Source organism: Geotrypetes seraphini, chromosome 3 (assembly GCF_902459505.1).
Source record: "Geotrypetes seraphini chromosome 3, aGeoSer1.1, whole genome shotgun sequence".
In the NCBI taxonomy this organism is placed as follows: Eukaryota; Metazoa; Chordata; class Amphibia; order Gymnophiona; family Dermophiidae; genus Geotrypetes; species Geotrypetes seraphini.
The window spans coordinates 219,558,333-219,586,279 of NC_047086.1; the positions used below are offsets into that span (position 1 = coordinate 219,558,333).

Below are 27,947 nucleotides of genomic sequence, written 5' to 3' on the forward strand. Positions count from 1 at the left end.
CATGAAAAACAAAGGGCAGCCCACCCAGCTTGAACTGAAGCCTATCCCCCTCCCTCCTCACCAGCTTCCAAAACAAAGGAGTGCCTGGGATACACCTCACACACCCGCTTCAGACTCTGCTGGGTCTAAACCTTTGTTTACAAACTAAGCGGCCCGTGCACCCACCACCTCAGCCTAGAGTTTTCAGAATGTATTTTGTGTGCTCGTTTTGAAAGAGCAATTAAACTCTATACAATATAGGGTTATTTTGCAGAAAGGCTCATGATGTCACGATTTGTAGCAGGAAGCATGCTCCAGATGGATGGAAAATCTGAGGAATTATCTAAGTAAGCCTGAGGAATGGTCAAGAGTTTAGCAACTAAGAATTTTCATGCCAAATATACAGAGTTATGTTTACTGGGTGCAAAAGTCCAAGGCAGCAGTATGTGGAAGGAGAGAGCATGAGGTATTCAGTAGAGTAGAAAGATCTCATGGAAGGGAAAATGCCATTTCTCCTACATAAGCTTTCCTCCCACCCCATGGAATTAACAGTCCAGCCACCTAATAGAATTTAGTAGGTTGCAGCCTTATTAACATAACTTAGGCCTAGATTCACTAAGCCCACCGATCTTACCCGATCCGTGGGCGATCTGAGGCAGGCCGATCGATTCACCAACCATCTTCATGCAAATGGGGGAAATCGGAGGCATGCGCCTCACCAATGACACGGATTGCTGGAGAGCAATCCCGATGCACGCGCAGACCATCTACTTTGCCTGTAGATGGTCTGCACATGCGTTTGCTGTCCGTTTTGTTTTTTTACTCGCCCCAACTCTCCTGCTCTCTGCTGCCCTTCCCTGTAGTGCGAGCCCATGGTTTTAAACCACGGGTTTAAAGCGGGTTTAAACCACAGGCTCACGCTGCAGGGAAGGGCGGCAAGCAGGAGAAGAGAGCTTTTTTCGGCAGGAGAATCGGGGCAGAGAGCTAAATGGAGGAGGGCTGGTAGAAGTTGGCTAGGATTTCAGGGCTTAACCTAAATAAACTAATCCAAGTGGTATATGTGATCAAAACCAAGGTATATATAAATTTACCACTTATCTGGAAGAGTACATCAAACATATAACAATTATATGTAAGGTAATATGATTATTTTTTTGATACATACAGGAAAAGGCCTCAGAAATGGAGCCTACGCACAGTCGTGTAATCACGGACTGGGTTGGTCTGCGTAGTTTTAATGCTCCTTGCTCCAGTCATGGGCCAAAAACCTGTTTTCTAATATCTTATTTTACCATAAAGAATTCAAACTCGTTTTCCCTCTTTATAACTTCAGTTCAAAGATTCACCATTATTTCAAATATTAGTCTTTTTTTTTTTATTATTTTTTTTGTATAAACTGTTTTTATGCACTACTCCATTAAACTAAAAACGGTGACTAATATGTTACTTATCTTTAAAGCGGTGCTTAGCCTATAGAAAATGCCGACGCGGCCAGCATTTTGCGGAGTTATTTTCTTATCCGCTGCTTCAGGGCCAAAATTCAGGCATTACAAGCTTCTGCATCAAAAAGAAACAAATGTTTATTTATTTTTATATTAGAATTCATCTAAACTATCAAGTAAAACAGTACTTACTACGTTGCTCTATACCAGTGGTCTCAAACTCAAACCCTTTGCAGGGCCACATTTTGGATTTGGAGGTACTTGGAGGGCCTCAAAAAATAGTTAATATCTTATTAAAGAAATGACAATTTTGCATGAGGTAAAACTCTTTATAGTTTATAAATCTTTCCTTTTGGCTAAGTCTTAATAATAATATTGTCATTTATAGCTAAAGAGACATACGACCAAGAAACAATTTTATTTTACTTTTGTGATTATGATAAACATACCAAGGGCCTCAAAATAGTACCTGGCGGGCCGCATGTGGCCCCTGGGCCGTGAGTTTGAGACCACTGCTCTATACAATCCACAGTTTTCAGTTAACAACAAGATGGCGACAGCGTCTATTTAAAGCACTCAAAGACGTGCTTACTTGATTATTCCCTAGATGTTTGATTGGTGCACAACAGTTTTCAAACCCCACAGATCTAAAGGGTCACACAACAGGAACTAATAGAAATATTGCCATTCCATGTTTTTATTAAGACCGCTTGGATACAAAGTATCCAGACGGTTAATCCATCATTGTTCATGCTGGGCTAGAAAACGCCTAAAGTTATCTCTTCTACTCCCTGGTTTTATTACTTCAATTATCAACGCACGCAATGTCCAAAAATGATGATTTTTTTTCTATACAGTGTCTTGCAAAAGGAGCACTCATATTTTTATTCTTAATGTTACTTTTATGTTCTGCAAGGCGAATGTTAAACTTTCTAGACGTTTGTCCTACATATATTAATTCACACGGGCACTTAAGGACATACACCACCCCTTGAGTTTTGCAATCAGAAGTGTGGCTTAGAATAAATTCTTTTTTATTTCTCGGATTGCAAACTTTCTTAGTACATATCATTATCTCACACATTTGGCAACTCCCGCTTGTGTGATTATCATTTCCCCTAGTGAAGGTAATGTTTGGGAGCATTGAGGGGCATAATATCTCTTTAAGATTACGATTCCGTCGATAAGCTATTCTTAAATGACAATCCTTAAACACTCCTGCTATTATCTCCCAATGTTTCTTGAGAGATCGGACAATCTGATAACTATTTTCTGCATATGTTAATACACAAGTTATGCACTGCTCTTGCATAGCCTGATTACCCTGAACTTTGGGAGTCAAAAGAAATTCACGATGGTTACAGTAAGCTCTTTTATATGCTGCTGTTATTATTTTCAAGGGGTAACCTCATTGCAAAAATTTCTCTTTCAGGACATTTGCCTGTTTTTTGAATTCTGCAGTAAATGTACAAATTCTACGAATTCTTAAAAATTGAGAGAAAGGTAAACTTCTCTTCAATGAACCAGGGTGAGCCCTGGAAAAATGAAGTACAGAGTTATAGTCCTTTGGCTTAGTATATACTTTTGTACAGAACTTCCCATCAGTAATCTCCACACACATCTAGAAAGAAAAACTGTAAGAATGAGTGAATTTTACTTTTGGGTGGCACATATTAATATATGTTAGACAGCTTGTTAGTTCTTCCAGTCCTCCATTCCAGATTAGAAATATATCATCAATATACCTAGTCCAAAATTTAACATATTCAAAAAAATTGGACTGGTATATACATTTCTGTTCAAATTTATCCATAAATAAATTAGCTACCGACTGGGCCACTGTTATACCCATCGTTATACCTGATCTTTGACGAAAAAGATGATCTTCAAACATAAAAAAACTATCTTGTAGGACTAAAGCAGATAACTGGCATATAAATTCCGTCGGAACTTTAGGGTTAGTTCTCTTATTCAAAGTTTCCCGGATAATGTCCAATGCTTCATCCTGTGGAATTATGGTATAAAGAGAACAAACATCAATAGTGACTACCAGGGAATGAGGATCTGGATAAATTCCCTCAAGTTTTCTTAAGAATTCTGTTGTGTCCTGGACATAAGAAGATGTTTGTTTCACAAAATTTTGAAGAAACTTGTCAATATATATATTGAAACAGCTTCCAGTAGTGCTCCACGATTAGAGACAAAAGGTCTACCCGGGGGGGGGGGGGGGGAGAGGGGAGGTTTGAGATTTATGTATTTTCGGTAACAAATAAAAAATTGGAATCTTAGGATATAGCACATTAAGAAAACGAAATTCCCTTTTGGTTAAATAACCTTTATCTAATGCTTGTTTAGTTAAAGTATTAACTTTAGCCTGTAAAAATTCCGTAGGATCTGTAGTGAGGACATCATAGTCCTCACTAAAAAGTTTTCTGTGTGCTTCACCTACATAATCATTTCTATTTAATAAAACTATCTTACCACCCTTATCAGCTTTTCTTATTATCAAGTCTTTATCCATCGTAAGAGTCTTGATGGCAGATTTTTCTTCTCTACTAATGTTATGATGTTGTCTATAACAATGTTTATTCTTTTCAATCTTTACCATGTCAGCCTGAACAAGTTTATGAAAAGTTTCAATTACTGGGTCAACTGGACCTGGAGGCATCCAGGTTGATTTTGGAGTGACTACTGAGTTCTCATCCTCTGGTTCTAGGATTTCAGGGCGGCATGGAGCAGGAAAGTCGGCAGGGACATGTGCGATTGGTCCTCAGCAGTCGTTTGTTTTGGGATCAGCCAGCCCAGTTGGTGTTCCTTTTTTTGTATGTGTGTATCACTGCCTGCCTACATTTGCATGCCGTTCCCCCTCATTTGCATGCACGGATCGGATCGGGTGCGGGAGGAAGGTTAGTGAGTTGGGTCGGGGTTGCAAGGTGATCACAAAGTGGTCGGGACACGATCGGTGTCCTTGGTGAATCTAGCCCTTAGTGCAGTCCTGCAAACATACCTGAGCCTTTATCAAACAAACAAAGCCAGCCTTGAGTGGCCTAGTGGTAGACCTACTGCTTCAGCACCCTGAGCTTGAGAGACTAAATCCCAGTGCTGCTCTTTGTGACCCTGGAGAAATTGAGTTCCTGCGGGGACAGGGACAAATTTGTCCCCATTTCATTCTATAATGCTAATTACTGTTACTCCACCCTCCAGCACAGTTCCAGAGCTTTATTATTAATTGAGTGAAAAAAAAATCGGTATATCCCCCCCCTCTTTGTACTGTTTGAAAGAGTAACGTTTCAATTAACGTTTACTTGTTCTACTCCACTCAGGATTTTGTAGACCTGTATCATATCCCCCTCTCAGCTGTCTCTTTTCAAAGATGAAGAGCCCGAACTAGTGAAGTCACTCACTTGAGTGCATACAAGTCTATCAGGAGTAATACAGATCATATTTCAGTTCAAATCGGAAATTGCATTATAATTCTGGATACCCACAACACAAGCTCACAGGCAATGTTGCCCCTGAGACCCCCCACCCCGAAAGATACAGTCTAAACATTTCCCACTGAAAAGGTAAGTTCTAAGGCTTCTTGTATGCATTAAAACAAAGGACATTCTGTTCCACATCAGAAAGTATACCTGTCCCTTCCAAGCAAACCTTCACACTCCTGGTATTCTCCCCTTGCCTGCTGGACGTAATTATCATATACATCGGAATAATACCATTCAACACTCTTTAGGACTACCTCACCCAGCCTGACTTCTACCATGCTCATGACAGCAACAATGTGAAATTAATAGGTTCTGAACTTAGTGGCCTCTAAATCTTCTGCAATTAAGGCCTATCTCATTGCCACTGAGAACTGATTGCATGTGAGGAAAAAAGCACCAGCATTCAACAAGAGCATACCTCCTTCAGCAGATTCTAGACAGGATATCTGATGGGCCCCTCCACCCAATACAAAATGAAGTCCTCACCTCTGGCTCTTTGATCAATTTTCCACTTGTATACCCTCAACTTGACCTGATCGCTACCTGCAATTACATCACTTTCTTTTCCAGGGATAAATAAAAAAAAGATTTGACATTGATATGTGAACATTTCTTAAGAAAGAACTAAATATTTCATGGGGTGTCCTAATTTTTTCACATGATTGTATATAGTATTAGACCCCTAGTATATGTCAAGTTAGGTAAAAAAAACATGTATTGTGCAATTTGTAACCTATTAACTGTTTATATGTATGTTTAACCTGTAACCCATTCTGAGCTCTTTGGGGAAAACGGGATAGAAAACGAATGAAATAAATACATAAATAAGCAAGCAGTGGGTTTTCCCAAGTCATTGTAATAATTACATTATACTTCTCACGAGGGGCGTTCAATAATTAATCTACCTGAATATGAAAGTAGCAAGCGCTTTGAAACAAGTCTCTGCATGTTATGACATGTCTCAAGGTTACTCTTACACTGTTGTGGCTCTGTGCAAGTCTAACATTCCAAGAGACAGGATGTCAGGAAAGTCCTTATGTGAATCAAGTAAGAAACTGCTAGATTTGGAGCACCATTCAGTGATAAAATTTATCAAAAAAGAAAGGAAAAAGCCAAAGGAGATCCATGAATGCATGACTGTAGTTTATGGTGAGTCTGCCCCATCATCATACAAAGTAAAATTTTGGAGCAAACAGTTTAATTGGGGTAGAGAGTCCATTGAAGATGACCCTCACATTGGACGGCCTATGGAAGCAAGTTGAGGATTTAATTTTGTAAGACAAATTAAGGTTTCCTGAATAGCTGAAAAAATGGACATCTTGGCAGGTACAGTTTGGAAAATAATCAATGAAAAGTTGAGCATGTCCAAGGTTAGTACAAGATGGGTTCCAAGAAAGTTGACATCATGTTAGAAGGTCATGAGGCACCAATGCTATCAGGAGAACTTGGAGATGCTCCATGAAGACCAGGTTAATTTTTTTCATTGTTTGGTGATTGGAGATGAGGCTTGGGTTTATCACAGAGATCCTGAGCCCAAAATAGAGTCGATACAGTAGAAGCACAAATCATCCCCCAAACCAAAAATGTTCAAGACAGAAAAATCTGCAGGCAAAGCCATGGCAACTGTCTTCTGGGATGATGAAGGACTTTTGCTTCTGGAGTTCATACCACACAAGACAACCATAACTGGGGAGAGTTACGCCAACACAATAATAATTTTGCGGGAGTTAATCAATGAAAAAAGATGAGGAAACTCACAGCAGGCATACTGCTTCTTCACAACAATTTGCCAGTTCACATGTCACGACAATCACAGGCTGCCCTCTGAGAATGAGGGTTTCGGTAGCTGAACCATCTACTCTACAGTCCTGACCTGGCTCCCTTGGATTAGTTCCTCTTCCAAATTTTGAAGAAATCTCTCCGCTGACAGTGGATTTCAAGTGATGATGTCAAGGAAGCTGTGACATCCTAGTTTGAAGGTCAAACAGAATAATTTGTTTCAAAGGGGTTAAAGTCTTTGCTGGAAAAGTGGATGAAGTGTATGGAGCTATCAGGGGACTATATAAAAAAATAAAACAAAAATGTGAAAACTTTTTCCTACTGAGGTAGACAAATTATTGAATGCCCCTCGAATATTCTGCTAATACCATCATAGTTTTATGTGATGGCACCACGGAGTGATACAAAGGCATTATAATATTCTCAGTTTTGTTCGCCATTCCTTACTTAATAATTCCTAGAATTATATTTGCCTTCTTAGCGCTGCTAAACATTGAACAGAGGGTTTCAACGTATCATCAACAAGACACCTAGGTCTTTTTCCTAGGCAGTAACTCCTAGTAAGGAACCTTGCATTATGTGACTATAGTTTGGATTCCTCTTTCCTACGGATGTGTTTTGCAATTGTTCACATTAAATGTCATTGGATATTTGGATGTTTACATATGCATGCAAGTGATCAGAAAACTGGCCCTTATGCGAGTACTTGGTGCTTTCACCTGGGCAGCTCCATATAGAGTTATCCCCTAAGTCCCTCCGTTTCTCAATCTTTGCCTCCAGATGCCGGGATGTCATGGCCACTGTGTCCAGCTTTATACCAAGGAAGATCAGCACTCCGTTTGGACTTTTCATGAGCCAACCGAATCTCAAACTGCTTAACCAGTCTTTAAAACCCCTAAGCAGTCTCTTGAATGCATCAGTGTTTCCCAGGGTGGCTTTAAACCATTATTCATGACTAGGTGATTGCTTAGGTTTGGGTTACATGCTGCTACCTTAGCAGAATATTGCAGGGTTAAACGTATACCCAGAGGCCTTCGCATGCGTACTGAGCCACGCTTATTCCTAGACAATACCAACTTTTTGCAGAAATGGAATGCCATTTTGAATAAGTGTTCATATGATTTGATGCTATTGATCATTGAGACCACCAAGGTAGAATTAAATGAATATAAGATTGATTTACAGACACAAGTTGAGTATCTGAAGGATCATATTCAAGATGATGTTTACACCACACAATATCAAGAGCTGACCAAGAAGTTAGATGACTTTAAACTGGAATTAAGAGGGACCAAGATTAAAAAGCTTCGTAGGGATGAGTTGGACTATCAACGAGGTTTTGTTTATACATGGATGGATAAATCCAGACGTAAAGTTAACAAGCGTCCCACGTATGCTCAGACCTCCAGTGACACCTCAGAAGAAGACTCACACCCTAACACCGCACGGAGTGTCACAATTGCGCCAGGAACAGTGGCCTCCGTTCAAAAGAAGTCTTTTTTAGTGCCCAGTACCAAACCAGGCAATCAACGGCCTTCGAGACACAAGAACCCTAAACCATAGGTTGTTCCCAAATATTCAATTTATTTCAGAGAATACTTACTGATGTTGAAATGCAAGTCCTTACCAAAGGCCTTGCATTTGTTCCTACCACACACTATAATTCACTTGACACTTGTATATGTCTTTTTAAATTCATCCGTAAGCTCAAACTCAAGCATTTTTTTGAAGACATACATGCCAGTCAAGACTTACAGATAGATGTTAGTGTAGAGGATACTAGGATCACTTCGAGGAGATTGAAATCCACTTGGTGCCCACCGGGTCCAGTTGATCCCCACATTCAAGTTTTTGAAAATCTGGTAGCGTGACATCATTGAACTTGAGTCACACCAATCCCGTGTTAAAGACAATCTTACTCCTCCTCAAAGAACAGCATTAAAGTCCCTGTCATCGGATAAAAATATTGTAATACGATCAGCTGACAAAGGTGGAGGTATTGTGGTTTTGGACACATCTTCATATATCCAGGAGGCCCAGCGACAGTTATTAGACAACATATACTATAAGCCTATCGATCATGATCCCACCACAGAAATAACTGAGGGCATCACACATCTTTTAATACAGGCCCTGGAAGCTGGCACAATTACTGAAGGGGAATATAAGTTTTTGTGCTGTGTACATCCTGTCATCCCAGTAATATACTTTGTTCCCAAAATTCATAAATCCATGGTGAATCCGCCTGCCCGCCCTATAGTGGCAGGAATAGGTTCTGTTTTAGAACCACTGTCGGAATTTTTAGATCTTCAACTTAAAGATCAAGTCCCGTTATCTCCTTCATACATCAAAGACATGGGAGCCATGATCCAGCTTCTGGAAACTTTTCAAGATGTACCTCCTCATGCCATTCTAGTATCTCTAGACATAGCCTCATTATACACCAACATTCCACAAGATGCAGCCATTCATATTATTACTCATCATTTACAACAGAAACACCTGTCTGTTCAACGGGTTCAATTTCTAGTTAACATAGCCAAGGTAGCCCTTGGCATGAATTATTTTCAATTTGACCAGTCATTCTTTCTCCAAATTAAAGGCACAGCCATGGGTGCCAAAATGGCCCCCACCATTGCATGCCTATATGTGTCAGCATTTGAGCAAAGATATATATATCCTTCTGAATATTTTTCACATTTATTAACGTGGAAACGATACATCGACGATGTGTTTGCTGTTTGGTTGGGCACCCCTGAAGAGTTAACAGCATTTACCTTGTGGTTAAATCAAGGTGATCCCAACCTTCAATTTACCACCAATTTCAGCATGCATTCTTTGTCATTTTTAGACATTAACATCTCTTTGCAGGATGGCAGGTTTTCTACTACCATCTTTAGGAAACCTACAGATAGGAATACCCTCCTGAGGTATGACAGCCATCACCCTAAACATCTGCGTGACAATATCTCGACGGGCCAGTTTTTAAGGCTACGCCGCATATGCTCCACTCAAGAGGATTTTTTGCTTAAAGCTGAAGATATGAAGCAACGCTTCAGGGAACGTGGGTACCCTCACTCTGTTATCAAGAAAGCTTTTAAAAGAGCTTTATTTGCTCCAAGAGAAGTTCTTTTTGCTTCTCATAATAAGGAGTCTGAGTCTTCTCCAGTGTGTGTTATCCCTTACTCCCAGCAAGCTTTCAAGATCAAACGCATCATAAAATCCCATTGGAGTATCTTACAACATCATGCTGTTTTTCATGATCCTCCGCGTTTCGCCTACTCCCGTAGTTGAAACCTTAAACAATGTCTGACAAGGTCCCAATTTTTATCCAAGGACCTTGTGTTGAGTACACCTGGGAGTTGTCATTCCCCTTGCTCATCCTGCAAAGTCTGTCCTTACAGTGTGCCACTCACTAACATCAATGTACCTTCATGGATGCATCAACGTACTAATATACCTTCTACCAACTGTCTAACTAGTGGAGCTGTGTATGTCATCCAATGCCCTTGTAATAAGCTATACGTGGGTCATACCATCAGAAGCATTAAAGTACGTATTGGAGAACATCTTAGCAGGATTTCCACTCGAGTGATGGAAGCCCCTCTCACCCAACATTGGGTTACTGAGAATCATCATCTAACTTCCTTGCAATTTTCAATTTTGGAAGTCCCTGTGCTACCCCGTGGAGGCAATCTGAAAGCCAAGCTACATGTGAGGAAGCAGTTTTGGATTTTTAGATTAAACACCTTGCACCCACAGGGCCTCAATAGTGAAATTGAGTGGCGCGCTTTTTTGTAAATCTCTTTCTTTGTAAATCTCCATTTTTCTATATCTACCTTTGTTGCTTTGAGAAATGCATTGTTTTTAACTGGGCAGTCCCTTCAGTCTTTTGGCATCACTGTGTTTCCGTACTTGGAGTGACGTCATCACGTGCATTAGGCATGAGATTACGTATTTGGAGCCCTTTAAAATCTCGGCGGTTTTTCCGCTCTGGTTACCTTTTCAAAGCTGCCAAGCTGTGCGCTTCGCTATATGAGACTTTAGTCCTTGCTGGTGAGTCTTTTTTTCCTGTATAGCCTATAACTGCACTTTAATTTTACATGAACTCTTTTTACATGAACTCTTTTTAAATTTGATTTTGAATAAAGCATTGATTCATTTAACTTTTTCTTTCCAGAATCTCTTTATACCCATTGCATGAGCGTTTTTTCATCTTTTCCTGTGCGTTCCCTGAGGCAGGACCGAAACATGCATGTCGGAACTCGCAAGCTGCAAGTTAAGTTTGTTTAGTTTTTTGACTACAAGCTCAGTAAACAGTAGTTTTTTCACATCAAAAACATATATGAAATGATATAATGCTCTGTTTACTTTTCATGCGATGATTGGGCTGTGAGGTGGTTTTTCTGGGGTTCGCCCCAGTTTTCCCCTCCATAATTCTGAGCAAACCTGTGAACTTTGTTATATCATCCATATAATACTTTGAATTGGTCTTGAGTGATTTTTTCTCATTTCAATATAGGTTTGGGCAAAGAGCAGCTGCAATCAAAGCAAAACAACAGATCCAGAGAGTGAGACAATTCAAAGAAGTTGCATACCTTGCATCAATGCATACTTTAACCCACAGGAAGAATGGGCAGTTTTCAAATAGCCCACTTACCTGGCTCTAGAAAATTGTCCTAATTTCACACACACACATAGACGCACAGAGCAAAGGTTACTACACAAATATGATGTTCAATTATGTGTTGTTATAGAATTGCAGTGGGATAGGTGGTTTGGGATGATCATGATGATGAGTTTAATTAAGAAAACCTGGGGGAAGTGTCTAAAGTTGAAGGTTCATCTCGGATGTGTGGTTCTGCTATGTTGCTGCCTACAGCACCTGGTATTCCCAGGTGGTCTCCTATAAGAACATAAGAATTGCCACTGCTGGGTCAGACCAGTGGTCCATCATGCCCAGCAGTCCGCTCCCGCAGCAGCCCCTAGGTCAAAGACCAGTGCCCTAACTGAGACCAGCCCTACCTGCGTACGTTCCGGTTCAGCAGGAACTTGTCTAACTTTGTCTTGAATCCCTGGAGGGTGTTTTCCCCTATAACAGCCTCCGGAAGAGCATTCCAGTTTTCCACCACTCTCTGGGTGAAGAAGAACTTTCGTACATTTGTATGGAATCTATCCCCTTTTAATTTTAGAAAGTGCCCTCTCGTTCTCCCTACCTTGGAGAGGGTGAACAACCTGTCTTTATCTACTAAGTCTATTCCCTTCGATGTTTTGAATGTTTCTATCATATCCCCTCTCAGTCTCCTCTTTTCAAGGGAGAAGAGGCCCAGTTTCTCTAATCTCTCACTGTACGTCAACTCCTCCAGCCCCTTAACCATTTTAGTCGCTCTTCTCTGGACCCTTTCGAGTAGTACCGTGTCCTTCTTCATGTATGGCGACCAGTGCTGGACGCTGTATTCCAGGTGAGGGCGCACCATGGCCTGGTACAGCAGCATGATAACCTTCTCCGATCTGTTCGTGATCCCTTTCTTAATCATTCCTAGCATTCTGTTCGCCCTTTTCGCTGCCACCATCTAAGTACTAGCCAAGTCTGACCCTACTTAGCTTCTGATAGTAAGAGTGGGCCTACTCAGAACTGCCAGGCTATAAGCTAAAAGGCCAATGGACCTTCTCTGCATTCACTGAAAGTAATAGCATTTACACTCTTAATTGCTTTGCTTTCAATATTAAGTACCAAAATTCCTCTTATACTGCCCAGGGCCAGCCAACCAGGCACAAACTCAGATTTGGGTACCAAACAGAATAATGTTGTCACCAATATCTTTGTAAACATTTTAAAGTTGCTATGAGCTACATGTTGTTAGATTTTTAAGGCAAAGTAGGTGGGATATGATATACTGCCTTTAAGTGCTTACATTCAAAGCAGTTTACACATTATATACAAGTACTTATTTTATACCAAGGACAAAAGGAGATTTAAGTGACCTGCCCAGTGTCACAAGGAGCAGGAGTGGGATTTGAACCCTGGTAAGCAGACCAGTGCACTAACTACAAAGCTACTCCTCATTCCTCATTTTGTTGGGAGCCCCGCTCCAACGAGGCACGCGAGTGCCATTCCTGCCCCTGCCCCGAGCCAGCGGGAGAAGGATTTGACCAGCAGTGGCCGAGCTCCATTTTGTTGGGAGCCTCGCTCCAGCGAGGCACGTGAGTGCCGTTCCTGCCCCTCCCCCGAGCCAGCAGGAGAAGGATTTGACCAGCAGCGCTAACGGCGTGCAGCCGTTCAGCGCACGTCAAAGGCGCGTGCGCCTTAGTACGCGCCTTTGTGAAGCGTCCTTGGTGAAGAAAACCTCACAGATCGAACCTGCCGCACAAGACGAGGCTAGGTAATCGACCTTCCCCATCCGACCCCCACGGTCTCCAACGGCCCACGTTGAGTCCAACAACCTCAGGGTACCCAAGCCGCCTTCCCCCTCGCCCGGCCAGGCCTGTAAACATGCCTCCGTCCCCAGAAACGTCCTGGGAGCCCTTCCCCCCACAGCGGCTAAAACGGACCTCCTACTACAGCCCTTTTACCCACTACCTCCAACACCAACAGCCAGCTAAACTTTTCAAGTTCTCTGCCAAACTCAGACACTCACACTAAAATAGCCAGTTCTTTAGATGCATGCGCAATAGCTAGAGGCACGTGTAACCACTAGAGGCACGTGTAGCTGTCAGAGACATGTATAACTGTTAGAGGCATGTGTAATTATTAGATGCATGCGCAATCGTTAGACAACCGGTAGACATAGTTAATTATTAGAGGCATGTGTAATGGTTAGATATATGTGAATGCGCTAGAGGCACCATTAGATAATATACCAGCATGCGGTAGGGGCATGCGTTACTGTTTGATGCATGCATAACTGTTTAGGGGCATGTGCAATCGATAGATGCATGTGTAATTGTTAGTTGCGTGAATATCAATCTAGAGGCATGTAGAGGCATGCGTTACTGTTAGATGCATGCATAACTGTTCAGGGGCATGTGCAATCGATAGATGCATGTGTAATTATTAGCTGCATGTATAATTAATAGACGAATGTACAATTATTGAAGCTTGTGCAAGCGATAGAAGCATGTTTAACTGTTTGCTGCAAGTGTAATGTTAGATGAATGCACAATTATTTTATTGATGTACAATTATTGATGCTTGTAATTAGGACTTCATAAGAACTATATCCACCCGGGTCACCTACTGGGACACCCTAAGAACAATATACACCTCAGTCATCTTAAAGAACCACATCAATCCACCCAACAGCCTACAAAGTATAATCCAAAAATTTTAGCGATACCAAACAGTCCCGTCAGGAAGAAACACACTCTCCTACAATCATGAATCTCCCACTAATCTTTCTAATAAATGGTAGCATCAAAAATGTTATCTCACTCTACCCACATCTACAATTAATCTACTACCCCGACCTATCAGACACGCACATCATTAACCCACAGGTAGACACAATAAATCACATTAATGTTATCTCAAATAAAAAAAAGACACCAACGAACCTTTAAAAAAAGAACAAAGGAAGTAAAACCCATCAGAACCACCACCTCCACCGAAACTATCACAACCACATCTATTCCCTGTGCATATCTTAATACAAGATCTGTCCAGAATAAGGCCTTCCTAATTAGAGATTGGATCATAAGCAAGCAAATAGCCTGCCTCTTCCTAACCGATACATGGCTATTGTCTGAAGATGATCCAATAATAATTGATCTCCTACCTGACAATTTTAAAATCCTTACGCTAAACCGCGCAGATAAAAAAGGTGGAGGATTAGCAATTATTCTTAAAGAAGGATTTGAATTCGAACTAGTGGATTCCAAAGTGACCGACAAACTAGAGATCTTAGCCTGTAAAATCAGTAACAATCAACTAGAAGAATCCCTATCTTGCATACTATTCTATGTCCTACCAAAAAGCTGGACCAAAGCCAAAGAGGACTTCTGTGAATTTGTCCTACACAATTCAATTGGGCCTTCCTACAATATCATAGCAGGAGACGTAAACATACACCTAGATGAAGAGAACAATGCAGACACAAAAGAGTTTAAAAACTTTCTTTCCCTACTCAACTACAACCTCCCTGTACCCACACAAACACACGAAAAAGGTCATCATTTAGATGTGGTAGCCATGTCCACAAAGGAAATCCTTAACCCTGCAATCTCTCTACCTGTAGGCTCCTGGAGTCACGACATCTGGTCTGACCATTTCACTTACTATTTCAAATTAATCTGGTCTCACCGAAAATCTAAAACACGTCCGATGATAAAAAGAGAGCATCACACAAGAGGGTACATTAATCCAGAAGACTACTGGTCTCAATACGAACTGCAAACAGAGATAGTAGAAGGAGTCGATTTCTGGGATCACTGGACAACAACCAGCACATCAATCCTAGATAAAATAGCCCCTAAACATAATAGCAAAAACAATGCAAATAAATATAACAAATGGTTTGACACCGAACTCCTAAAATCAAAACAACTAGCTAGACGACTAGAAAGAACCTGGAAATAAACAGGAGAATTGGCAGACCGTAACAAATGGAGAGCCAACATAAAAACCTACAAACAACTAATAAAAGACAAACGTAAAGCATTCTACTCTACTAAAATCAACTTATCTTGCAATAGTTCTCAAGGAATCAATACAAAGGAGCTGTTCAACCTGATCACAAATCTATTTGACCATACCCGTGCACAACTCTAAACTAACCTCTGCAAATGACCTAGTGCTGCATTTTGATTCAAAAATTAAAAACCTAAGAAACAACTGTTTAAAAAACGTCCCCAGCGACCACCAAATAGCTAACGATCAAGGAAACGAAATACCAGCAGACATGATCTGGAGTTCCTTTCAAGACTTAGACTGGAATAACTACACCAAACTATACAACAAATACTCTAAATCTTACTGCGTCCTGGACTCATGCCCCCCAGAAATTATGAAAGCAGCGCCATTAGAATTTAAATTATCATTGCTACACTACTTAGCCCATAACCTAAAAAACTGGAAGTTCCTCACTAACAACGATCACATAATAATAATCTCAATCCTAAAAAATAGAAAAGAACCATCAGCGTTAATAACCAACTACAGACCTATAGCATCCATCCCACTTATTGTAAAAATCATGGAGGGATTGGTTTACACCCAACTGATGGAATATCTCAACCAGTTCTCTCTCCTCCATGAAACTCAATCCGGTTTTAGACCTTTATTCAGTACGGAGACAGTAATCATGGCTATCTTAGACTATCTGCGACTATTGTTTAGCAAGGGCCACAATGCCCTGATCTTGCAATTTGATATGAGCTCTGCTTTCGATCTGGTAGACCATGAGAAATTGCTTCAATGCCTGGATGCCATTGGCATCAGGGATGAGGTGTTAAACTGGTTTCGGGGCTTCCTTACATCTCGCACCTATCAGCTACGTTTCAACTACGATCTCTCCGATACCTGGAGCAATTCTTCCAGTGTGCCACAAGGGTCACCGCTATTCCCATTGCTTTTCAATGTCTACATGTCCTCACTGGGCAATTGACCCAGCTAGGGATAAAACTATTCAGTTACGCAGATGACTTTACGCTCATCATCCCATTTGCTAACTCTATCTTGGAAACTATTCCTAAGACAACAGAAGCAATAAATGTGATGGAACAATGGATGACAGACTTCAAGCTCAAACTTAATTCAGAAAAAATGAAATTCTTTATTGCTTCCCCTCACCCGTTTGACACCAAAACCCCACTAAGCATCAACGATCTTAGTTACCCTATTCAGTCCACCATGAAGATACTGTGTGTAACTCTAGATCAGTGCCTAACCATGAAAGACCAGGTGGACTCCTTAATCAGAAGGGGTTTTTTCACTCTCTGGAAACTGAGATCCGTTAAGTCATATTTCGATACATCAGCATTCAGAATCCTGGTACAATCCCTCGTACTAAGTCAACTTGACTACTGCAACATCACCTATTTAGCAATTTCCCAAAAGAATATGCGACGTCTGCAGCTTGTGCAAAATGCAGCGGTCAGACTTATCTTCGGGTTAAAGAAATTTGATCACGTAACTCCTTATTACCGGCAGTTGCACTGGCTACCGACAGAAGCACGCGTAAAGTTTAAGTTCACCTGCATCTGCTTCAAAGTACTATATTGTCTAGCCCCTAAATACATAACAGACCTTTTTACCTTCTCCACCAACAAATACAAGAGAATCTCACACCTGAATTTCGTTTCCCCCAGTCAGAGGTTGCAAATTAAAAAAAACACTACGAACACCTTCACATCACATCACATCACATCAAGCAGCATTATGGGGCAAAGACCTAAAACAATTGCTCTCGCCCTCCACTTACGAGGAATTCAGGAAGCGCCTAAAAACATACCTATTCCTGAAGTACCTAGACAACTGACCCACACTCCACTCTCAACAACGGTTTTCTTGACCTATTTCTCACTCTCTTCTCTCATCAGGTCACTCATTTTGTACCTCTTGTAATCTTTTGTAAACTGCATAGAACTTCACGGTATTGCGGTATATAAACTGTTGTTATTATTATTATTCCTTCACTCCATGCCTTCTTTTAAAAGCTTTATTTTAACTATCATATTGTATAGATTTTAACTAGCTTTTTCAGAACATGCAATCAATCACAATTACCCCTGTCACTCACATGGAGTATGGTTTCTTAGTTTTGTCCAACCGAGTGCAATACAATTATGCAAGAGGGCCTACTAGCTGGCTCTTGAACTGTTTATAGAATGTAGTAGTTACCCATCAACCCCTAGCAATTTTATAGCTAATAGCATGTATGGTAGGTGATTGACATATTAATACCTCTTTTCCTCCTCATGATAGGTAACCCTACCTGTTTCCACAGAAAAACATAAAAACAGTGTAAAATAAAGGTAGATAGAGACCATATAGAGTAGACTATCCAGTTTGCCCATCCATGCTATCTACTCTCCCTTAGAGATCCTATTTACTTGCTCCAAGCTTTCTTACATTCAGATACAATTTTAATCTCTACCATCTCTACCGGGAGGGCTGTTCCATTAATTCACCACCTTTCCATGAAGTATTTCCACAAGTTACTTCTGAATCTGTCCATTTATACCTTCATCCCATGCCCTACCATCCCAGAGCTTCTTTTCAATTGAGACTCACCTCCAGTGCATTTATGCCATGGAGGTACTGAAACATCTCTATCATATCTCCCCTCTGCCTCTTTTCTTGCAAAACAGATATATTAAGACCTTGAACTCTGTCCCTAGATGTTCTATGAAGAACACCACTGAACATTTTAATAGTTGTCCCCTGGACCAACTCCATCCTGTTTATATCTTATTGAAGGTGCAGCCTCCAAAATTGTATTCTAAATTAGGTTTCACCAGTACATGGACTGAAGCTAAGGGGGGACAAGTCCAGGACAAATATCAGAAAGTTTTGCTTCACGCAACGAGTTGTGGACACCTGGAATGCTCTCCCAGAGGAGGTTATTGTGGAATCCACCGTTCTAGGATTTAAAAGCAAACTAGATGCACATCTCCTTATGAGAGGCATAGAGGGATATGGGTGACTAAAAATTACAAGTAAAGCTGCTAATAGTGGAAGGTAGCAGGCTGAAAGGCAAGTATCTAACATGGAGAAAAAGACCTCAGTGTTTCAAGGAAGCAACCAAGAAACTATATGACCAGTTATAAACTGTCATACAAAACATATCCCAGGTCAAAAAACTCCATGAAAAAGGTTTATAAAATTACAGTTTAAAATACACAAGTTAAACTGCAAATAACAGCAAAAAACTGTAAGAAACTTGCACTTATCTTCCATTCATCTCCCAACAGGCAGTGGAATTAGATATCCGTTGCTCCAGGACGGAACCAGACACAATTTTCAAATAATGAACTCAGTATTCCCGACAGGCCCTGTTTCGCCAAGTGGTCACCAATATCTTTGTAAACATTTTAAAGTCATCACCCAGCAAAGATACCAGTGGCTATGAGCTACATGTTGTTAGATTTTTAAGGCAAAGTAGGTGGGATTTGATATACTGACTAAAAATTACGCCAGGTGTACACCTGGCTGGGCCTCCGTGTGTGCGGATCGCCAGACTTGATGGACCGAAGGTCTGATCCGGAGATGGCAGTTCTTATGTTCTTTACAGGGGCATCATTACCTCTTCCCCCCCCCCCCCTACTGGCCATTATGCCCATATTTCCCTCTTTGTGACAGATTCTCTAGCATGTATAGTTCTAAACAGCTCTGCCTTTCTAATATCTATATCCTGCTTGTCTTTAATCGTATGGGTCTCATAATCAAAACTTAAATACATCTAAAAACCCGTCCCTAAGTGCCGATAATCAAACTGACTTTCTGGATGTGTTGAAGGACTTTTTATGCCTCTGAATGCCGCTGTGCGCCCAGCACTGAAAGGGGCATATCTGGAGGAATGGTTAGGGCAGTATGTGGACCGACCTAGACTTAGTCGTCCTGCAGGAATAATCAAATGTTTTACTAGACATCCTGGATGAAACTTAAACATTGTAAGTTAGACAATGTAAAAATAGGTATAAGTGCCAAAAGGTATCCAAAGTGACCAGATAACCACTGCAAAGAAAGTAAAGACCCTTACACTCCCCCAGTATTCACTGACCACCTCACTCCCCCACAAAGATCAGAATAAAAAAGTACATACCTGTCTCCAGAACATCAGCACCTGGTATAGGAAAGCCTAGTAGAGCTGCACACAGGTGTCTTAAATAGTCTGGGGGGTGGGCTAGTGAACTATAGAGAGAAGGACCCAGGCCCATAAGCCACTCTAACCACTACATTTATAGTGGAACATGTGCACCCCCGAACCCTACTCTACTGCCACATATGTGCCACCTGCAGCCATAAGGGTTATTGGGGTTGTAGACAGGTGGGTATAGTGGGTTTTAGGGTTATTTTGGGAGGCTCACTATAACCTATAAGGGAATTCTAGTGAGATATTTATCTAGCACCCTTTTTGTGAAGTTCACAGCAATGCCCTCTAAGGTGCCCCACTGCTCTGTTGCCATGTCTGGGTGGCCAGACCATTACAAGATTGCCCCCTCCCATGTCCAAATGGTCTTGTTCTGGGCGTTTGGGACTTGGATGAAATTTTGGTCGAAAATGTGGTATAAAGTGAGACGTCCTGGAGGTCTGGACAAACAATAGCTGGTCGTCCAGATAGATGATTTTTGAAAAAAAAATAAATTATTCTAGACGTATTTTTCGAAAATGGGCATTTTCCCACTGCTGACATTGGACATCTAGTGCCATCTACACAAATTGGACTTAGACGTATGTTTTGATTATGGCCCTCCACATATCTGACTCCTGGAACTTTATCAGCAACCAAGGCATCAGTCTACTTGCTTTATTTCCTTGCAATCATAACATATAATTATTTTATTTTTTTCTCTCTTTATCTTTCTTCCACTTTAATCCTATGGCTATGAACTTGCCCCTATGGATGGCCTTAAGAAAGGCATTCCCAAGCTACCTCAGGAAACTGTTCCCATACATCATTGATTTGCTGGCATTAATCAATATTTTTTTTTCTCAGTGCTTGTGTTTCCTCTCCATTAAATAACAAAACTGTAATCCTCTGTCCTCCTCACAGTCCCATAGCTCACACCACACAGGAACAAGTCAGACCACAAAATACTTTCCATCCCACACCCTATTATCCTCAGCATAATGGATGAACATATGCATGTATGGAATCAGTTCTTGAATATGAACCTTACACTGTAGAAGAAGAAGAATCACATGCCTCGGGGTGAATTTCTTGCCTTCCATGTCCCATTTAATCCTTCAAACCCATTCACCCTTGGGTTAGATATTGTTAAAAATTTTTATCAATGTTCGGATACCCAACCAAAGCTCCTCAAACACTCAGCATAAAAAAAACCTTGTTTGATGTTAGGGGAATTTACATTTACTATAGTATTTTTCTAATCTTTAATTTTTTTTGCTTTGATATTTATTTATTTTATTTTAAAAATTTATATACTGTTTAAACCTAAACGGTTTACATGTTGTTACATACATACTTCAGTATGACAAATAAAATCAAACAAACATTAACATATAATCATCGGAAAATCACGTAAAGTACCCATCAAAAGAACAATTGCAAAGATCAGTTCCTAGAAAAATGCATTAACAAATATCTGCATTTTCTGAAATTACCCTTGTCATAACATTTTCGTAATTGACCAACAAGTGAGTTCCACACAGTTTGACCCCCGCACAGCAAAAGACCATTTTGAATTAGCATTTGTTTTTAATAATGAAACAGTCTTCGATATTGCTATATACAGTACATGCAAACGCTGGCATTGGATCTCTCTACAGAACAAGACTCCTCCCTCTCTTCTTACTCTCCTTTTTCCTGGAGGTAAATTGCACTTTGTTGTAGTCTGCTCAGTTTTTCTTGTTCATATTGCCAAGGATATATCCCTATTGCAAAATACACAGTGTGAGTACATACAAGATCTCACTCCTTATCCAGGACTGTTTTTTCTTCTTCGTCCTCCGCTATGCTCCACCCTTCTGGTTAGCTGAGTATGGAACATCACACTCGGCACCTCCTAAGCACAAAGTTCCACAGAATTCCAATAGGCACCAACACTTGCAGGATTCTTTGCATACCCAAAGATCACAGGCTGCAGATACAAATCCTTCCTGGATAGAATCTTCATGTTCCAAGCGAATAGACAGCAAGTCTGGCTGAGAAACTGCATAAATGAACCCAAACTGACTTACAACGCATTCCGAAAATCAATTTAAACCGCCCTATTCGACCAATTCATTGACTAAAACAGACCACCCTCTCTCTCTATGATATTCCCCTCTGTAAACGCTATTTAAATCTCTCAGGAAGCTCCAATTTTCATGTATTCTTTATCCATGGAACTCCAATTAGTATGTAACTTTTCTATTTTAAGCTTCTTGTTATTCGCTGACTGTCCAGCCTTCTTTTAATGTGAACCGCCTAGAAATCGCTTGACTATGGCGGTATAGAAAAATAAAGTTATTATTATTAAAATTATTCTTATGCAAAATTCTAAAATTTTAGCTCACTGTGGCCTTTCGGGGTGGCTTCTTGCAACCACCAATATACCATACTAGCCAAACCAACACAAGAACTGCACAGCCTGCCAGAAAGATCTGGCAATGTGAAAGCCTCTGTTTCTGCTAGGCTTGACAAGACCCCCCCAGTCCATCACCCCCTTCCCATTTTCCCTTTCAGCTTGCTTGGGTATGGCAGAATTTACTGCCATGGTTTAAGTGCCTATTGTGCACTGCCCGCTTCCAGAAAGCTTTCCTCTTATCCCCCACCCTAACTTTACAGTACCAACTGGGAGTTGTACATAAATTAGGGATTATAATTTGGGGCATTCGAACTTCATATGATCATAGTAGGGACAGTATTGGCTACTAGAGGAGCCAGGTGAACTCTAATATGTTGTGTGGCTCAAGATGGAATAGCTGTATCCAAGTATGAGCATCCTTTCTAAATGGTTGTTATTGTGGTAGGAGTGTTTGAAAATGAGAAGATATGACAAACCTGCTGGTCCCAGAGAAGGGTGGGGTGCAAAATGCATTCTTAAGCATGTCTATTGACTTGCTCGGGTACTAATGTACTGTCACATTGATGTGGTAGTATACTGGGGTTACCAGATATTCAGATTTACCCAAACGTCCTCTTTTTAGAGGACTGTCCAGATAGATTTAGAAAACCTGGCACTTTGTCCGGGTTTTGGACAGCCCTGGCTCTGCCAGAGCTTGGGGCCACATCTGGGGGAAGGGGCCCTCCGAGCATGTGTGGGTGTGATGCAATGAAGTCACCTGTGTGTCATGTCATCACATCACATCCATACATGCTAGGAGGCCTTCCAGACACGGCCCCGAGCTCCAGGAAGAAGAGAAGATGAGATCGTTTGAGGGCAAGGCTGAGGGCAGAACGAAGCAGGGCCACATGTCCTCTTTTTTTCCATAAAAAATATGGTAATTCTAGGTATATTATCTTGCCAAATCACATTAATGTTAAAATAAAGCTATGGCAAAAAATTATACCACTGCTACGACATGTTTCATCTTGAATTATTGGTCTGACTGGCTCTCCCTTTGTTCAAGTGAGCAAGGGTCTGTCCGGTACAGTTTGGAGGCTGGACCAAGGGGTCTTAGAAGCTATTGTTAATATTGTGATTGCAGTTTGACAGACAGACCCAGGTACAGGCACATCTGTTTCTTTCCAGGATTAATTATTCTGCAAACACAATCTAAAGAGAGGAGGGGCAGGCCCTTATATCTCTTGGTTCTGATCTCTGAAAGACAGAAAAGTGAGAAAAGGGATGAAATAAGAAGGGTTGCTTAGCATTATCTGTGAGCAGGGCTAGAGATGAACCAAGGGTTTCTAACAGCTAGGCAAATCTACAGTCAGCTCACAGTCCAACATTTCCCCTTCCTTCTCTCCCCCATTACATATTGGCTGTTCTCTGTTCTGTTTTGGCTCCTTCCCCAATCCCCATCTCTTCCCTGCAGCCTGCCTGGAAAGAATGTTCTGGAGTCGCATATATACCCCTGCCACTCTGGAGTCTGAAGAGGCTAACTGCACCCTGACCAGAAATTAAGCCCTACTACTCAGCAAGCTAGGCTGCAGAAGTCAATGTGATATTGGCAAGACAGCAATGCTTGACTTTTGAGTATCTGTGCTTGTGCAAGGCTGCCTGCATCTAGCCCCCTTCAACAAGAGTTTGCATTAGATGGGGCAAAGTGCTGTAGGCCTGGAGAGTATGTGAGTACTTAGAAGGCCTTGTGCAGAATTTCTTGTTTGGGCGTAGTTTGGCGTTCAGATAGTGACAATGGCAGCAGGAGGAAGGGAAGAAGAAGAAATGCTGGACATGATGGGGAATGAAGGGAGATGCTAGTCATGAAGGCAAGTAAGTGGAGGGAAGGAGAGATGATGGTTCTACTTCCTAATCCAGCACCTCTTCCTCTGTTGCTTTTGCCTCTGTCCCAAGCTTGCTCCATAGTTCCATTTCCTTTTTGTCTACAAATAGGTAATATATAGAAATAAAACAAAACAAAGGGTGATACCTTTTTTGTTGAACTACCGATCGGTTTGCGAGCCCTTTGCAACCCGATTTCCCTCTGACCCGATTAATTAACCTGTGTCCCGATTATCCTCCAATCCGTGCATGCAAATGAGGGGGAATGGCAGGCAGCGATTCACAAACAAAAAGCCTGCAACACCGACTGGGCTGGCCAATCACAAACAAGCGACCAGTCGCTCAGGTCCTTTCCAACTGCCCTGCCTTCTGCCGCACTGCTCTCTGCCCTATTTTTCTGCCCGTCTGCCCCGATCTCCAGCACAGTGGAGGTAAACTTCAGACACAATCTTGTTAGTATCTAGCTAGGTTGGATTACTACAGCTACTGAGCTGGAAAATGAACTGAGCAGTCCGGCTTTGGCCTTGCTTTCTTTGAGCCCAAGGTTGTCTACTTTTGTGTCCGATTTCCTGCAGCCCCGACTCTCCCACCCTTCCCTACAGTGCAAGCCCGTGGTTTTAACCAGCAGGCTTAAAGCGGGTTAAAAAAAAAAAGTTCCTAATGAGAGCATGCGCAGACCATCTATAGGCAGGCTCAAGGATCATTCTCTAGCGATCTGTGCCGTGGGTGGGAGGCATGTCAACGATCGTCCCCATTTGCATGCAGGTCTTTTGTGAATCTGTCGGCCTGCATTCAATCGGGCACGGATCGGACACGGAATCGGGGGTTAGTGAATCTAGCCCTTAATGCATTTTTAAAAAATTAACTTTCAAAGGTAGCCCTTCTTCTTCAGATCAGAAGCCCTGATTGTAGAGCTATTTTAACTTCATTAGATATGCAGCCAATGGTACAAGGAAGGGCAACTAGACCTTTCTCAAGTCTTTTCTCACATTCTATACTTATGGAAAACGGGATTGATGTCCTCCCTAAAGCATCACAGAAAAGATCCCAGCCCTGAGGTGGGACTGCTGTTAATGTTTCACAATCAGAGACAATAGGTGTTGAGGAGAATCTGAATGGCTTTGCAGGCACTTGATCCCCTGCTGGGTTATCTAACTCTCTCACATCTTTTGGGGGCTAGGACTTTTTGAATGCCCTCTTCACAGAAGCAAAATGTTCTCTTTCTAAATGCTCTGCCTGCAAATAACGTCCCACCCAATTTTCTCCTTTCTGTCTGTTCTCCTCTATTACATTCTAATGTTCATGGGATTAATTTCTATCTCCTCATTTCTAGGTCTAGCACTCCATTCTCAGTTCTCTGCATCTTGCTCCTAGCTTTTGGCAGAAGACATACAGAAGCACTAGAAAAATATAAGTGCTCAATATTTAAACCCCATAAATGGCATTTATTTAAAACAATTTTATTGATGAATATTGGAATATACAATAACATAAGAACCCACTTCAGCAGTCATCAGCATTTTGTTGTATAACCCCTAGGCCCCAGCATTTTAACGTATAACCCCCTAGGCCCCAGCAGTCCTTCCCACAAATGTATCATAATACCAAGCTGCCATCTAAGCCTAGATTCACTAAGGACACCGATTGTGTCCCGATCACTTTGCGACCCTGACCCGATTCACTAACCTTACCCCAGACCCGATCCACGCATACAAATGAGGGGGAATGGCATGCAAATGTAGGAAGGCAGTGATTCACTAAAAAATTTCAGGAACACTGACTGGGCTGGTCAATCAAAAAATAAGCGACTACTGAGAACCAGTCACTCATGTCTTTTCTGACTGCCCCGACCCTCCTATTGCCACCCTGCTCTCTGCCCAGACTCTCCTGCCCTTCCCCGCAGTGCGAGCCCATGGTTTTAACCTGCGGGTTTAAAGCGGGTTAAAACCACAGGCTCGCAAAGTAAAAAAGTTAAAAAAAAGTTTCAAGCTCTGCACACTATATTACACTACAGTCATTACTGGAAAGCCACGTTGGCCCTTTCCAGGGATACTGGACCCTACATCAAAGGAAAACAATCTTGGTGCACCCATATCCAGCTGCTTCTTGGAAGAGAAGTCTATAGATTTTTATCCAAGACTTGATTTTTTATCCAAGACCTTGAATCCCTCTACACTGGGGTCCATGTAGTAAGTCCAATAGCTTCCTGTGAGAGGTCCTACGACATACTCCTCTTCACCCCGAAAGGAAATAAGGGCACCTTAACCCCAGACTTATCACTCCAAAAGAAGGCAAACAACGGTCCGCGGTCCGCTCTATAACTTTCAAGCTCTGTCATAGCTTTTAGCTGCACTGTCTCCCTGAGAGGCCATACTGTGGGAACTAGACGACATGCTACATTTCTCACTGAGCTGTAAGATTCCTTGATCATTTATTTTTATGTGTGATTAAAAATACCAAATTGTTATAATATGCAGGAAGGTTTGCACAGCACTGCCTTGTGATATGAAGAGATAAACACAATGCTAAGATGTTATGTTCAATGCTTTAGTGTTTAAAAGTGATATTACCTTATAAATAGATAAATCAGCCAGAGAACAGCTTTGTACGAGTGGCTTCCTGATTGGTCATTTGGGCTGCAGCTGCTAACTGATTGGCTGTTCAATTCATATTTTCTCTCAAGCAAGTCGATGTGCAGCAGCACTTAGTTGGCTCCGCATTTGTTCGACAAGGTTAGCTACATCATTGGACCCCTGAAGAAGGTCTTGCGCCAAAACACAGCCTGTGTTGGGTCCGTTCTATACAAATGTATATTGTATTAAGTTTTTTGAAGAATTAAATATTTTAAACGTTGGTTTCCACAGCTTTGTTTTTGTTTGATATTCAATTTAAGCTGTATCAGGAAATAATAGTCCAGGGAAGCTAATTTTTAAAGATCTCTCTGAAAGTGCTGCATTCATTTCTGAGTTGCACTCTATTCAGCAGCTTTCAGTCACTAAGCAAATCTCAGCAGCACATGTTGATGCACTTTGTAATGATTAGGTGAGTTCCAGTGAATAGGGAGATCTACTTTACCCCCCCTTTTACTGAGAGCTCCTTTTACAAAGCCACGCTAGGGCCTTAACGAACGGGATAGCGTGCGCTCAATTGCCGTGTGCACTAGCCGCTACACTTCCTTTTGAGCAGGCGGTAGATTTTCAGCTAGCGTGCACTATAGCGCATGCTAATCCGGTGCGTGCATTAAAAATGCTAGCGCACCTTTGTAAAAGTAGCCCTAAGCCATGGTAGAAGTTTCTACCATGGCCCAGAATCCTAAATGCTCTGATGCTCATAGAATTCCATGAAAATCAGAGCATTTAGCGATCCAGGCCATGGTAGAAACCTCTACTTCAGCTTAGTAAAACAGGGCCTTAATTTGATTGGTTTACTTACATATTCTGTATAATTTTTAATTTAATTTGTTCACCTGTACCCTTTTTGCCCTAAAAGGAATCCAAGGCAGTTTATAGAATCTAATAATATGCAATATTAATACAATATAATACAAAATCCCTAGCACAGACTGACCTACTCAGTATTCTTGCTATCATATCATTGATAACAAAAATTTATCTATTTTAAATACATTCCTCCTCCAATAAATAAGTTGTGGTTGGTATATTTTTATGGACTATCTAAATACATTTTTGACTTGTACATTTTGATACTTTTATAGGTCCGCTAACCGATTTAGCATGCACTAAATGCTAAGGTGCCCATAGAATATAATGGATGCCTTAGCATTTAGCGTGCCTTAATAAAAGGGCCCCTTAAAGCAGTGGTGCCTCATGCATATTTTTTATGCCCCTGATCTCAATTATATGTTGGTGAAAAGTTTACTTTTTAATTTTGCCTTTGATTGGGAAGTTAATAAAGGACATAAGGTTCTGGACTTTCTAACACATTATGAGATATAAAATTCTGTTGCATATCAACCTCCCTCCAAGATCTGTTTTTGTTATGTAGCTGCACAAAGGGAGGAAGGCAAAGTGCTTACAATGTAACTTCTGGATAAAGTGGAGGAAATGAAGAAGGTGTGAGTAAAAAGGAGTTACAAAAGCCAATAGAATAGTGTGAGGCTTTGTGCACAGTTTAGTACAGGTTCTTTGCACAATTTTGTGCACTATTATGTCAAGGTTGTTTAGTGCACATGAAATAACTGGGTAGACAGTGC

At 41.2% G+C, this 27,947-nt stretch overlaps 1 long non-coding RNA gene across 1 annotated transcript in view; it reads right to left on the minus strand.

Moving 5' to 3' along the window:
* Nucleotides 1–1,421: 1,421 nt before the first annotated feature.
* LOC117356349 overlaps nucleotides 1,422–27,947 on the minus strand; it is a 28,894-nt gene continuing 2,368 nt past the window's right edge. Inside the window, exons 2-3 of the long non-coding RNA XR_004538622.1 lie at nucleotides 3,282–3,426; nucleotides 1,422–1,536 (exon numbers count right to left, since the gene is read on the minus strand). This is a non-coding gene — a long non-coding RNA (uncharacterized LOC117356349). The remainder of the gene's footprint in view (nucleotides 1,537–3,281; nucleotides 3,427–27,947) is intronic.